Consider the following 13310-nt stretch of genomic DNA (forward strand, 5'->3'; position numbering starts at 1 on the left):
ATTTCAAGTGCTGAAAATACAATTCACTCATACCACTCCAAAATCAATGTGCTTCTAAACGGTGATTCTAAACCTTCAATTACAGATCACCAAAAAGTTTTCGATTGCTTTCTGGACACCCGTCCACCAGTGGGGTGTGGGCGGTGACTGGCAAGATCAATCCCCTTCACAGAAATTTTTGTTTTGGTGGGAACATTTCATTATAATTTTTGGTTTTATTTTGTCATGAAATGTACAACCTTGTTTGCCTATTGCTTGCTTATCATATCAGTAATCTTTTATTTTGCCATGTCACAGTTGAGAAATAGAAAGCTAGAAAATATAGGATTCAACCCATACCCCGCCGCAACAATGCAAAACTAACTTCTGCACGAACTTTAGAGACCGTGTGATTGTGAGTAATCTGGACGATTATCGCATCGTGACCAGTTTCTGTATCTTCCAGTAAGGATGAGTGTGATAAATACCTCAAATCAAAAAAGCCTTTTTAACTATTTTCCAATGTCTGATCAGATGCACTGAAATATAGTGGAAAATCTAATATATATTTGTGCATGGATATCTGTTTGTTTGATCTCCGTGCAAATCAATATGGCACACTCTAGAAATGTCTAAGAAGGTCCAGGAGGGGTAACATTTGATGCTGAATGTCATGACCACATTGAATTTAACCTTTATGGTCATATGAAGTTCAAAAATATTTTTTGACCTGCTTGCACTGACTTGCATTACTATTTGTTATAATTGTGTTAATGTTCAATGCTGAATGTCAGGACCACATTGAATTTTACTGTTAAGATCATATGAAGTTCAAAACAAAATTGAACTTGCACCATGAACACCTCAATTATTTCCAGTGCTATGCCATTAATTCAGAATAAAAATAGGTGGCCAAACTCTGTTAAATATGGGCCAAAAAAAATGAAGCAATATTGGCAGAAGCTCTTCACAAGCCCATAGAGTTAGACAAAGGAGAAAGCAAGAGACAGCAGAGGATCATCAGTCTCGCCTCACTGTTGATGCTTCCAGACAGGCAAGGAGCAGGCAGTAGGAAACAGAACAGCAGTGATATGCCTGTCTCTGTGCTCAGTGTAGTGTGAATAAAAGCTCACGTGACTGGAGGGAGAAAAATGCTTTTGTTAGCTTATAACTAAGGGTAGGGTTTCACAGTAGTCTTCCGAAGGGTTCTGGGTTTAGGTGAGCAGATGGGGGTGGGGCCAACCATCAGCACAACACACTACCAGTGAATCCCAGTTCACTGCACTCAGACAAGGGCAGGCTGCATGAAACAGAATAGTAACTCCAGGCCCGCCTCAGTGCTCAGACCTCCAAACAAGCAAGGAGCAGGCAGCAGAAAACTGAGGAACAATGCCAAGCCTGCCTCAGTGCTGATGCCGCCAGGCATCCTGTGGGTAGACAAGAGTCTGCTGATGAAGAACAAGCAAGACTCCAAGCAATGCGAATGAAAGCCACCAGCCAAAGAGCAGCACCATTTACTAGAGACAACCTGCTATGTAGTCAACAACTGAGTGTTTTATTTTCCAGGCAACGCTGGGTATCCTGCTTGTTATTAAAAAAAAAAAATTTTTAAATTGTAGAAGTCATGTTTGTATTTCACAATATTTTTGCCAGGACTGACAGGCCTCGCTTATAAGAAAAGACTGGATAACATGAAACCTTTCTTTCTCGAAAGTAGGAGGCAAGGATGGACCTTGAAAAGATGCATGAAATGACAGACATGCAGTGCCCTCAATAGTGTTTGCAACAATAAACTTTTTTTTTTTCCTATATTGTCACCGTGCTCTGCAGATTTAAAATTGTAATCAAAATTCAGATATGATTGAAGTGCACATTTCAGATTTTATTCAAGATTATTTGTATACATTTTGGTTGGACCATGTAGAAATTACAGCACTTTTTAGACATAGTTTTCCCCATTTCAGGGCAGCATAATGTTCAGGATATTTGGCTTCACAGGTATTTGTGAATACTCAGGTTTGTTTAGTTGCTTCATTAGCGCACGTATAAGAGAGTAAGGCCTGCTTCTAAGCTTTAGATCACCTTTGGAATCTATATATGCTATTTTTCTACCTGAGGAACGGAGCTGTGCCAATGAAAGTCAAAGAAGCCATTATGAGGCTGTAAAACAAGGACAAAACAGCAAGAGACATCACTAAAACCAGGTTATCAGAATCATCAGTTTGGAACGTCATTAAGAAGAAAGAGCATACAGGTGAGCTCAGTAATTGCAAAGGGGCTGGTAGATTAAGGAAGACCTCCATTGCAGATGTCAGAATGAATAAATATTCCCAAATAACTGTCGGACAGATCAGAATCACTCTTCAGGAGACAATTATGGATGTGTCAACAACTACTGTCCATAGAAGACCATGAACAGAAATATTGATACCAAACTGCAAGACACAAATGACAAGTTAGCCACAGAAACAGTATGACCAGATTACAATTTATCTATAAGTATTTAAAAGAGCCTGCAGAATTCTGGAAAAAGGTCTTGTGAGATAGATGAGACCAAAAATTACCTGTATCAGCATAATGGCAGGAGCAAAATATGGAGGCATAAAGAAACTTCCCAAGATTTCAGATTTATTGTCAGAATGACATTTCATTACATACAATCCTGAATTTTTTTTTCGGCTGGTGAGGCAGAACTTCCATTTATTGATAGTACAAAAAAACTGTACAAAGCATATACATATAAACAAATAAAGAACAGTAAACAGGTAACAAATGTAAACAAACTGCAATACAGAGAATAAAATAAATCAATAAAGTGAAAAATGGGGAGTCCTTAAATACTCCCTGATAGAGTTTGTTGAGGAGTCTGATAGTGAAATGGTGGAGGGGTAGCAACTGTTTCTGAATCTGGTGGTGCAAGTCGTGTGGCATTTATACTTCTTTCCTGATGGCAGCAGCGAGAACAGAGCATGTGCTGGATGGTGTGGATCCTTGATGATAGCTGCTGCTCTCCAACGGCAGCATTCCCTCTAAATGTTCTCGATAGTGGGGAGGGTTTTGCCTGTGATGTCCTGGACTGTGTACACTACCTTTTGAAGGGCTTTACACTCAGGGATATTGATGTCCCACTACCAGACTGTGATGCAGCTTGTCAGCACACTTTCTACCACACATCTGTAGAAATTTGCCAGAGTTTCTAGTATCATACCATACCTCCTCTAACTCCTGAGGAAGTAGAGGCACTGATGTGCTTTCTTCACAATCTCATTGGTGTGTTTGGACCAGGAAAGATTCTCCCAGAAAGTGACTCCCAATCATTTAATTTGCTCATCCTCTCCTCCTCTGATCCCCCAGTGATCACTGGATTGTACACCTCTGGCTTTCCCTTCCTGAAGTCAATAATCAGCTCTTTAGATCAAACTGCGCTGGGTAGGTCACGTCTCCAGAATGGAAGACCATCGCCTTCCCAAGATCGTGTTATATGGCGAGCTCTCCACTGGCCACCAAGACAGAGGTGCACCAAAGAAGAGGTACAAGGACTGCCTAAAGAAATCTCTTGGTGCCTGCCCCATTGACCATCGCCAGTAGGCTAATACCGCCTCCAACCGTGCATCTTGGCGCCTCGCAGTTCAGCGGGCAGCAACCTCCTTTGAAGAAGACCGCAGAGCCTACCTCACTGACAAAAGACAAAGGAGGAAAAACCCAACACCCTACCCCAACCAACCAATTTTCCCTTGCAACCGCTGTAACCGTGTCTACCTGTCCCGCATCGGACTTGTCAGCCACAATCGAGCCTGCAGCTGACGTGGACATTACCCCTCCATAAATCTTCGTCCGCGAAGCCAAGCCAAAGAAGTTTTGGTGACATTGAGTGCAAGGTTATTATTCGTACACCATTCAGCTAAATTTCCAATATCCCTTCTGTATGCTGACTTGTCATCTTTTTTTATTCAACCCACTACCATGGTATCATCAGCAAATTTGTAGATGGTGCTATTGTCGTACCAAGCCACACTTGCACATATAAAGTAAGTGGAGCAGAGGGCTAAGAATGCACCAGTACTGATGGAGATTGTGGAGGAGATGTTCTTACTAAATCTCACTGATTGTGGTCTGGAGCTAACTAAAACCATGTTCCAATTACACAGTCTGGTATTGAGTCCCAAGTACTGGAGTTTGCTGATTTGAGGGGATGATGGTGTTAAATCCTGAACTGTAGTCGGTAAAGACCATCCTGATGAATACACTTTTACTGGCCAGGTGTATCAGAGTTTTGTGTTGAGCCACTGAGATGGCATCCACTGTAGATCTGTTGTCACGATGGGCAAATTTGAACATATCCATGTAACTGCTCAGACAGGAGCTGATATGCTTCAACATCAGCCTTTCAAGACACGTCATCACTGTTGATGTAAGTGGTACTTGTCATCGATCATTAAGGCAGGTTACTACTCTCTTGGGCACTGGTATGATTAACACCTGTTTGAAACGTGTGGGTACTATGCCCTGCTGCATGAGATATAGAAGATATCAGTAAGTTGATCAGCATAGACTTTTAATTCTTGGCTAGGTACTCTATTCTGGCTAGATGCTTTCCTGGGATTCACTCTCATGAAGGCAACATGCACATCATCCTCAGATAAGGACAGGATGGAATCATCAGGAGATATGAGGGTGCAAAGGGTCGGGGTGGTTCTTCCCTGTTTCTATCATCAAATCGGGCATAGAAGGCATTGAGTACTTCTGGGACCTAAGCTTTGCCGTCTGCTGCCTCACTAGATTTGGTTTTGTAGCATGTCATGGCATTTAGGCCCTGTCACAGCTGTTGGGTGTCCTTTGTTGTTTCCATTTTCTTCTGGAATCTCCACTTCTCCCAGAAGATGTTTTTTTGCACATCATGTATGTTTCTTCTGTGTTGATCTGGAACCCCAGACTTAAATGCCTGTGATCTGGTTCTCAGAAGGTTCTGGATTTCATTATTCATCCAGGGGTTCAGGTTGCTTTTTCCCAGAGTAGGAGAATCTAAAGCTCAAAGACATAGATTGAAAGTGATTCAAGAGACCCAAGGAACATCTTCACCTAGAGGCTGGTGAATATATGAAATGAGCTGCCAATGTAAGTGGTGGATCCAGCAACAATTGTAACAAATGCATGATTGAGAGGGAGTTTGGGGAATATGAGCCAAACACAAGGAAATACCACAAGCTTGGACACCATAGGCAAGTTCGGCCAAAGGCATATTTCCAAGCTGTGAAAGGCTATCATTTCTAAAATTATTTTATAGCATTAAACTGCCATTAATTGTTAAAATGGACTGTGTTGCTCTGCAAATACCTTTATTGCCCCATTAATTTAAATGAGATATCTGGCATCCTTGCCCAGTCTGTTGAATCAAACGAAAAAGTCAAATTTCAGATCTGTTCACTTTCTAGCCTCCCAATGCATTCTGTACTTCTCTGCTGCTGTCTGCAGGCATGGAATTATTGAACGAGCTGGGTCTTGCACCTGCCACCAGTTCTTTCTGCTCTCTAGGACTACCAGTAAATAAAAGCAAAAAGGGGAAAAACTAAAATTAAAATAAACAGTCATTCAGACTGACTCAGTTAATAGAGTAGTTTGGAAATTTATGAAAAAAAGTTATGAATTGAGAGACCAGAAGTAAAAGTAAAGTCTTGCTCCTTGTACCTTCCAGGTAGCTGAATGTGATATATACATCCAATAATAAATGTTGATTTAACAGAGCAGTTGAAATTTAAAAAAATAAATCTCTTGGGCTTTTCTTTCCTTTTGAACTTCTTTAACTCGAATTGCAACTGCTGAACTGTCAATACATTCTGAAAACATGAGAATTTCCTCTATCTCTATGGTAGAATAGCCCAAACCATTGTTTTAGTACTAACAAAATAAAAACTGCACATTTTATCCCCTGCTTTGTGGATAAAGCTTCAGAGTGTGAAGCTGTGGTGTCATATTTCACCATGAATTTCCATCCAAACTCAGACTCAAACTGATCATAACACCATCTTTTCCCACATATAACACATTGCCCACCTGCTTTTATTTCTCCTTGACATAACCAGGCAGAAATAATTTCAATATTTTTCAAGACCCAGGTCCCATCTTTTGGAATCAATAGCTCATTCATAAGAGGCAGACAATGAAACGTCCATTCATCTCCTGCCAAACCTACTTGCATCAATACCTTAATAAATTCATGATCCCCAAAAGTGGAGTTGACGTCATCTTTCATTTTGAGACCCACCTACGAAAGTACAACAGCAGTTTTCAGGGCCAACAGGACTTCAAAATTTTGTTTTTTAATTCAATTTATAATAACCATCTCTGGTGTATATTATCATGGAAATATGCACCATGGAAATGAATCCTTCAGCCCCATTCATTCATGTCAAACATGTCTACCTAAGCCAGTTGCATTCTCCTCTAAATCTTTCTTAACTGCATCAACATAAATATCTTTAAAACATTGTAATTGTGGTTGTCTTTTTCACTGCCTTTAGCAGCTCATCCCATATACCCACCATCCTCCATGTACCAGAAATTACCCATTTAAATCTCTCCCTTCTCACCGTAAAACTGTGCCCTTAAGTTAAAGATTCCCCAAGCCTGGAAGAAAAAATGTGACCATTATATTATCCTGCTCGTGATTCTACATTACTCCATAAAGTCACCCAATGGCCTCCTGAGCTGCACGTAAAAATTCCTCAGTCTATATTTTTTCGATATTTTTATTGAAATGTCACATCCAAAAATATAGAGTATGTTAAAAGTCAAAAAGATACATTACATTTAAATCATATAATTTCATTCAAGTACCCACATTTTAATTAAACAGATTATATTGTATTGATATTTTATTATGTTATTATAATAAAGGAAAATCTAAACCCACTATCAAGAAAGAAACTGTTTGGCCCAAAAAGGAAGAGAAGAATTCTTATCAGAGTGATTAAATTACCTCATAAGTCAACAGTTCTACCTTCATAACAAATCAAAAATAATGAAAGTCATTCAAAAAGGATCCCCACCACGTTTGAAAATTTGAATTCAAATCAGAAAATGAGCATGTAATCTTCTTGAAATTTAAACATGACATGATATCACGTAACCATTGAGCATAATTAGGTGGGACAACATGTCCCTATCTGAGCAACACCGCTTGTCAAGCCATAAGAAAAGTAAAAGCTAATGCACATGTAGCTCAAATGGCATGAAGGTTATGTCACTCTCTCCAACGATACCAAATTAAGCAGTTAAGGGATTAGGTTTAAAATTAACTTTAAAAAGTTCAGAGAAAGTTTGAAGTACTTTGTTCCAATATTTCTCAAAACTCTGACTTGTCCAGAACATATGACTTAATGAAGCATCTCCATTGTTGCATGTCTCTGTCAATACAATCTCTTAGTCCCATCAAAATATTTGTAAATCTTTTCTGCATCTTTTTCGGCTTAATGGCATCCTTCCTGTGGCTTGATGGCCAGAACCGCACAAAATATTCCAAGTGTACTTTCACCAATGACGTATACTATTGTAACATGTTATGGTTGCTGTTTAACTTTCTTTTCATTCTTGAGCATTTAATGCATCTCAAGTGAGTGGAGAATGTATACTGTCCATCCGTGACATTGAATGTCCAGGTATCTGATTTCCACCAAGAAAATAGGGGAGCTGCCATTGAGTTTCTCAGTCACAAATTGCCTCTGGACAGTGGGCAAAATATGGAGCTGGACAATCAATTTTAAAGACATGAAAAATTGGTTCACCTTCAGAAGAAATATTTCACTATTAGATTTAGGCGATAAAAATATCTGTCAGCAGAGCTCTGGAAAATGAAAACAAGAGGAAACTCAACAATTTAATAAATGTTTCAGTAAAGTCTCATTGCTTGGAGGCATGGCTGGATGATCCTGATAAAGATATAATTCAAGTGGTCTGGCACTCCTGTAATAAATTGGAAGCACTTTGAACAAAAGTATTCCTTCTATGTTTTGGTTTCATGTTAATAAAATATATTATTAATGGAAACCACAGACGATCAGGTGTATCATGATTGTTGAGCTAGAGTTTATGTTTCTTTTCATTTCCTTGCTTTGCTTTATATTTAGTAGTGGAAATGATTGAAGACATTCAATGAAAATATCCAAATTTTGCACTTTTATGCATTTTTCAAAATCATTTCACTGTAGAAAATTATAAATGACACAAAACATTTTTAAATATAGAAATAATTATAAACCATAAATATTGGTCAGTCTGATTTAAGCAAGGTGTATGAGAACGACAATGGGCGCCTCCTGTTGGAGCTCTGCGCAGAACAGCGGCTTGTCATTACAAACACCCTTTTTCAGCAGAGGGACAGCCTTAAGACCACCTGGATGCATCCCCGATCCAAACATTGGCACCTCCTGGACTACATCCTGGTGCGAGAAAGTGACAAACGAGATGTGCTCCACACCAGGGTCATGCCTAGCGCGGAATGCCACACTGACCACCGGCTGGTTCGCTGCAAGCTCAACCTTCACTTCAAACCAAAGCCCAGGAACAATAAAGCCCCCAGAAAGAGGTTCAATGTTGGAAACCTTCAGTCAGACGAAGCGAGAGGAAACTTCCAGGCAAACCTCAAAGCAAAGCTCGACGATGCAATCCGCCTCACGGACCCGTCCCCTGAAACCCTCTGGGATCAGTTGAAGACTACCATACTGCAATCCACTGAAGAGGTACTGGGCTTCTCCTCCAGGAAAAACAAGGACTGGTTTGACGAAAACAGCCAGGAAATCCAGGAGCTGCTGGCAAAGAAGCGAGCTGCCCACCAGGCTCACCTTACAAAGCCGTCCTGTCCAGAGAAGAAACAAGCCTTCCGTCGCGCATGCAGCCATCTTCAGCGCAAACTCTGGGAGATCCAAAATGAGTGGTGGACTAGCCTCGCCAAACGAACCCAGCTCAGCGCGGACATTGGCGACTTCAGGGGTTTCTACGAGGCTCTAAAGGCTGTGTACGGCCCCTCACCCCAAGTCCAAAGCCCGCTGCGCAGCTCAGACGGCAAAGTCCTCCTCAGCGACAAGATCTCCATCCTCAACCGATGGTCAGAACACTTCCAATCTCTTTTCAGTGCCAACTGCTCAGTCCAAGATTCCGCCCTGCTCCAGCTCCCTCAACAGCCCCTAAGGCTAGAGCTGGATGAGGTTCCCACCCTGGATGAGACATATAAGGCAATCGAACAACTGAAAAGTGGCAAAGCAGCAGGTATGGATGGAATCCCCCCAGAAGTCTGGAAGGCTGGCGGCAAAACTCTGCATGCCAAACTGCATGAGTTTTTCAAGCTTTGTTGGGACCAAGGTAAACTGCCTCAGGATCTTCGTGATGCCACCATCATCACCCTGTACAAAAACAAAGGCGAGAAATCAGACTGCTCAAACTACAGGGGAATCACGTTGCTCTCCATTGCAGGCAAAATCTTCGCTAGGATTCTACTAAATAGAATAATACCTAGTGTCGCCGAGAATATTCTCCCAGAATCACAATGCGGCTTTCGCGCAAACAGAGGAACTACTGACATGGTCTTTGCCCTCAGACAGCTCCAAGAAAAATGCAGAGAACAAAACAAAGGACTCTACATCACCTTTGTTGACCTCACCAAAGCCTTCGACACCGTGAGCAGGAAAGGGCTTTGGCAAATACTAGAGCGCATCGGATGTCCCCCAAAGTTCCTCAACATGATTATCCAACTGCACGAAAACCAACAAGGTCGGGTCAGATACAGCAATGAGCTCTCTGAACCCTTCTCCATTAACAATGGCGTGAAGCAAGGCTGTGTTCTGGCACCAACCCTCTTTTCAATCTTCTTCAGCATGATGCTGAACCAAGCCATGAAAGACCCCAACAATGAAGACGCTGTTTACATCCGGTACCGCACGGATGGCAGTCTCTTCAATCTGAGGCGCCTGCAAGCTCACACCAAGACACAAGAGAAACTTGTCCGTGAACTACTCTTTGCAGACGATGCCGCTTTAGTTGCCCATTCAGAGCCAGCTCTTCAGCGCTTGACGTCCTGCTTTGCGGAAACTGCCAAAATGTTTGGCCTGGAAGTCAGCCTGAAGAAAACTGAGGTCCTCCATCAGCCAGCTCCCCACCATGATTACCAGCCCCCCCACATCTCCATCGGGCACACAAAACTCAAAACGGTCAACCAGTTTACCTATCTCGGCTGCACCATTTCATCAGATGCAAGGATCGACAATGAGATAGACAACAGACTCGCCAAGGCAAATAGCGCCTTTGGAAGACTACACAAAAGAGTCTGGAAAAACAACCAACTGAAAAACCTCACAAAGATAAGCGTATACAGAGCCGTTGTCATACACACACTCCTGTTCGGCTCCGAATCATGGGTCCTCTACCGGCACCACCTACGGCTCCTAGAACGCTTCCACCAGCATTGTCTCCGCTCCATCCTCAACATCCATTGGAGCGCTTACATCCCTAACGTCGAAGTACTCGAGATGGCAGAGGGCGACAGCATCGAGTCCACGCTGCTGAAGATCCAGCTGCGCTGGATTGTTCACGTCTCCAGAATGGAGGACCATCGCCTTCCCAAGATCGTGTTATATGGCGAGCTCTCCACTGGCCACCGTGACAGAGGTGCACCAAAGAAAAGGTACAAGGACTGCCTAAAGAAATCTCTTGGTGCCTGCCACATTGACCACCGCCAGTGGGCTGATATCGCCTCAAACCGTGCATCTTGGCGCCTCACAGTTTGGCGGGCAGCAACCTCCTTTGAAGAAGACCGCAGAGCCTACCTCACTGACAAAAGGCAGAGGAGGAAAAACCCAACACCCAACCCCAACCCACCAATTTTCCCCTGCAACCGCTGCAATCGTGTCTGCCTGTCCCGCATCGGACTTGTCAGCCACAAACGAGCCTGCAGCTGACGTGGACTTTTTACCCCCTCCATAAATCTTCGTCCGCGAAGCCAAGCCAAAGAAAAGATGAGAACTTTTGATATCTTACTGTTGTGATTGAAGTTTTCAATTTTTTTTGGTGTTCACATCATTCACAAATTTAAAATTTGAACAAGTTCTTATATAAACCAAAATGTAAGAATATCAGAACTAAAAGCAAGAAAATACAATCATCATCGAACATTACAACACAGAAATTGGCACCTTCGGCCTTTCTAGTCTGCATAGTCTGCTTCAGCGGGAAGCTCATTCCACACTCCCACCACTTTCTGTGGAAAAGGTTCCCTCTCATGTACACACTAAACTTTTCGTATCTCACCTACCCTCAGTGGAAAAAACGGACATATATTTACTCTGTTTATCACCCTCGTAATTTTAAATACCTCAATTAAATCTCCCCTCATTCTTCTAAGCTCCAAGGAATAAAGTCTTAACCTGTTTGACCTTTCCCTGTTATTCAGTTTCTGAAGTCCAGGCAACATCCTAATAAATCTTTTCTGCACTCTTTCTATCTTATTGATATCCTTCCTGTAGTTAGGTGAACAAAACACTACTCAGTACTCCAAGTATCCTAACTCATGTACTCAATATTTTGATTTGTGAAGGCCAGTATGCCAAAAGCTCGCTTTACAACCCTATCCACCTGCAACTCCACTTTCAGGAAATTATGTATCTCTACTCCCAGGTCCCTCTGTTCCACCACAATCCTCAGTGACCTACCATTTGCCATGTATGTCATTTCTTGGGTTATCCTTCCAAAATTCAACACCTCACACTTGTCTGCATTAAATTTCATCTGCCATTTTTCAGCCCAATTTTTCGAGCTGGTCCAGATTTCTCTGCAAGCTTTGAAAACCTTCTTTGCTGTCTACAAGCCTCCATTTTTTGTTTCATTTGCAAACTTGCTGATCCAATTTACCTCATTATCATCCACATCACTGATAAAGCTGAAAAAATAAAAAAAATGGTCTCAGAACCGATCCCTGAAGCACACCACTAGTCACAGGCCTTCAGTCTAAGAATCAATCATCCACTACTGTCCAGCCATTGTTGAATCTAATTTAATACTTCACCATGAATACCAAGCATCTGAACCTACCTGAACTTCCCATATGGGACCTTATCAAAGGTCCCATAGGCTTTTCTTCATAGGCTTTCCTGGTAACCTCCTCGAAAAACTCTGTAAGATTGGTTAATCACAACCTACCATGCACAAAGCCATATTGATTATCCATTATCAGTCCTTGGCTATCCAAATAATTGTATATCCAATCTCTTAGAGCATCTTGCAATAATTTACCTACCACTGATGTCAGGCTCACAGGCCTATAATTTCTGGTTTTTGTAATCTTTGTTAAACAAGGGAAAATATTAGCTACCCTCCAATCCTCTGGCACTATACCTGTGGCTAAGGACATTTTAAATATTTCTACCAGAGGCCTTGCAATTTCTGCACTAGCATCCTTCATGATCCAAGGGAATATCATCATGCTCTAGGGATTTATCCACCCTTATTTGCTTTAAGGCAGCAAGCATCTCCTCCACTTGAATCTGCATTGGTTCCATGACCACATTGCTTGTTTTCCTTACTTCCCAAGACTCTGTGCCAATTTCCTGAATGAAAACATTTAAGATCTCTCCCATCACTTTTGGTTCCAGACAAAGCCAAACATTAATCTTCAGGGGGATCAATTTTGTCCATTACTGTCCTTTTGCTCATAATATACCTGTACAAACCATTAGGATTTTCCTTCAAATTGTCTGCCAAAGCAACCTTGTGTCTTTTTTTTGTCTTCCTGATTTATTGAGGTTTTGTCTGGCATTTTTATACTCAAGTACCTCATTTTCTCCACATTTCCTATACCTGCTTAACACCTCTCTCTTCTTCCGAACCAGATCCCCAATATTTCTTGAAAACCAAGGTTCCCTGTGCCTGCTATCTTTCCCTTTAATCCTCTGTACTCTCAAGACCTTTGCAGGTCTTCCACATACCTTGCACATCCTTGCCCAAACTGCCCCAAAACAACATCCTAATCCATGTATTCTAAATCTTTATCATTTCCTCAAAAATAGCCTTTCTTAAAGTTAAAATCTCACCCCAAGGACCAGACCTATCCTTCTCCATAATTGAAACTAATGGCATCATGATCACTGGACCCCAAATGTTTCTTAAAATACTTATGTCACCTGTCCTGTCTCATTCCCGAATAGGAGATCCATTATTAAACTGTCTTTAGTTGGTACCTCTATATATTGATATAGAAAATTTTCCTGAAAACATATGACAAATTCCAAACCATCCAACATTGACATGGAGTCCCAGTCAATATGTGGAAAGTTAAAATCTCCTACTAT

At 41.6% G+C, this 13310-nt stretch overlaps 1 protein-coding gene across 35 annotated transcripts in view; it reads left to right on the top strand.

The window, feature by feature from the left end:
* The window catches only part of LOC138763207 (contactin-4-like), a 2221540-nt gene that overhangs the window by 1215884 nt on the left and 992346 nt on the right, over positions 1 to 13310 (top strand). The gene's annotated exons all lie outside the window — the stretch shown is intronic.

The sequence above is a fragment of the Narcine bancroftii genome, chromosome 5 (assembly GCF_036971445.1).
Source record: "Narcine bancroftii isolate sNarBan1 chromosome 5, sNarBan1.hap1, whole genome shotgun sequence".
NCBI lineage: Eukaryota > Metazoa > Chordata > Chondrichthyes > Torpediniformes > Narcinidae > Narcine > Narcine bancroftii.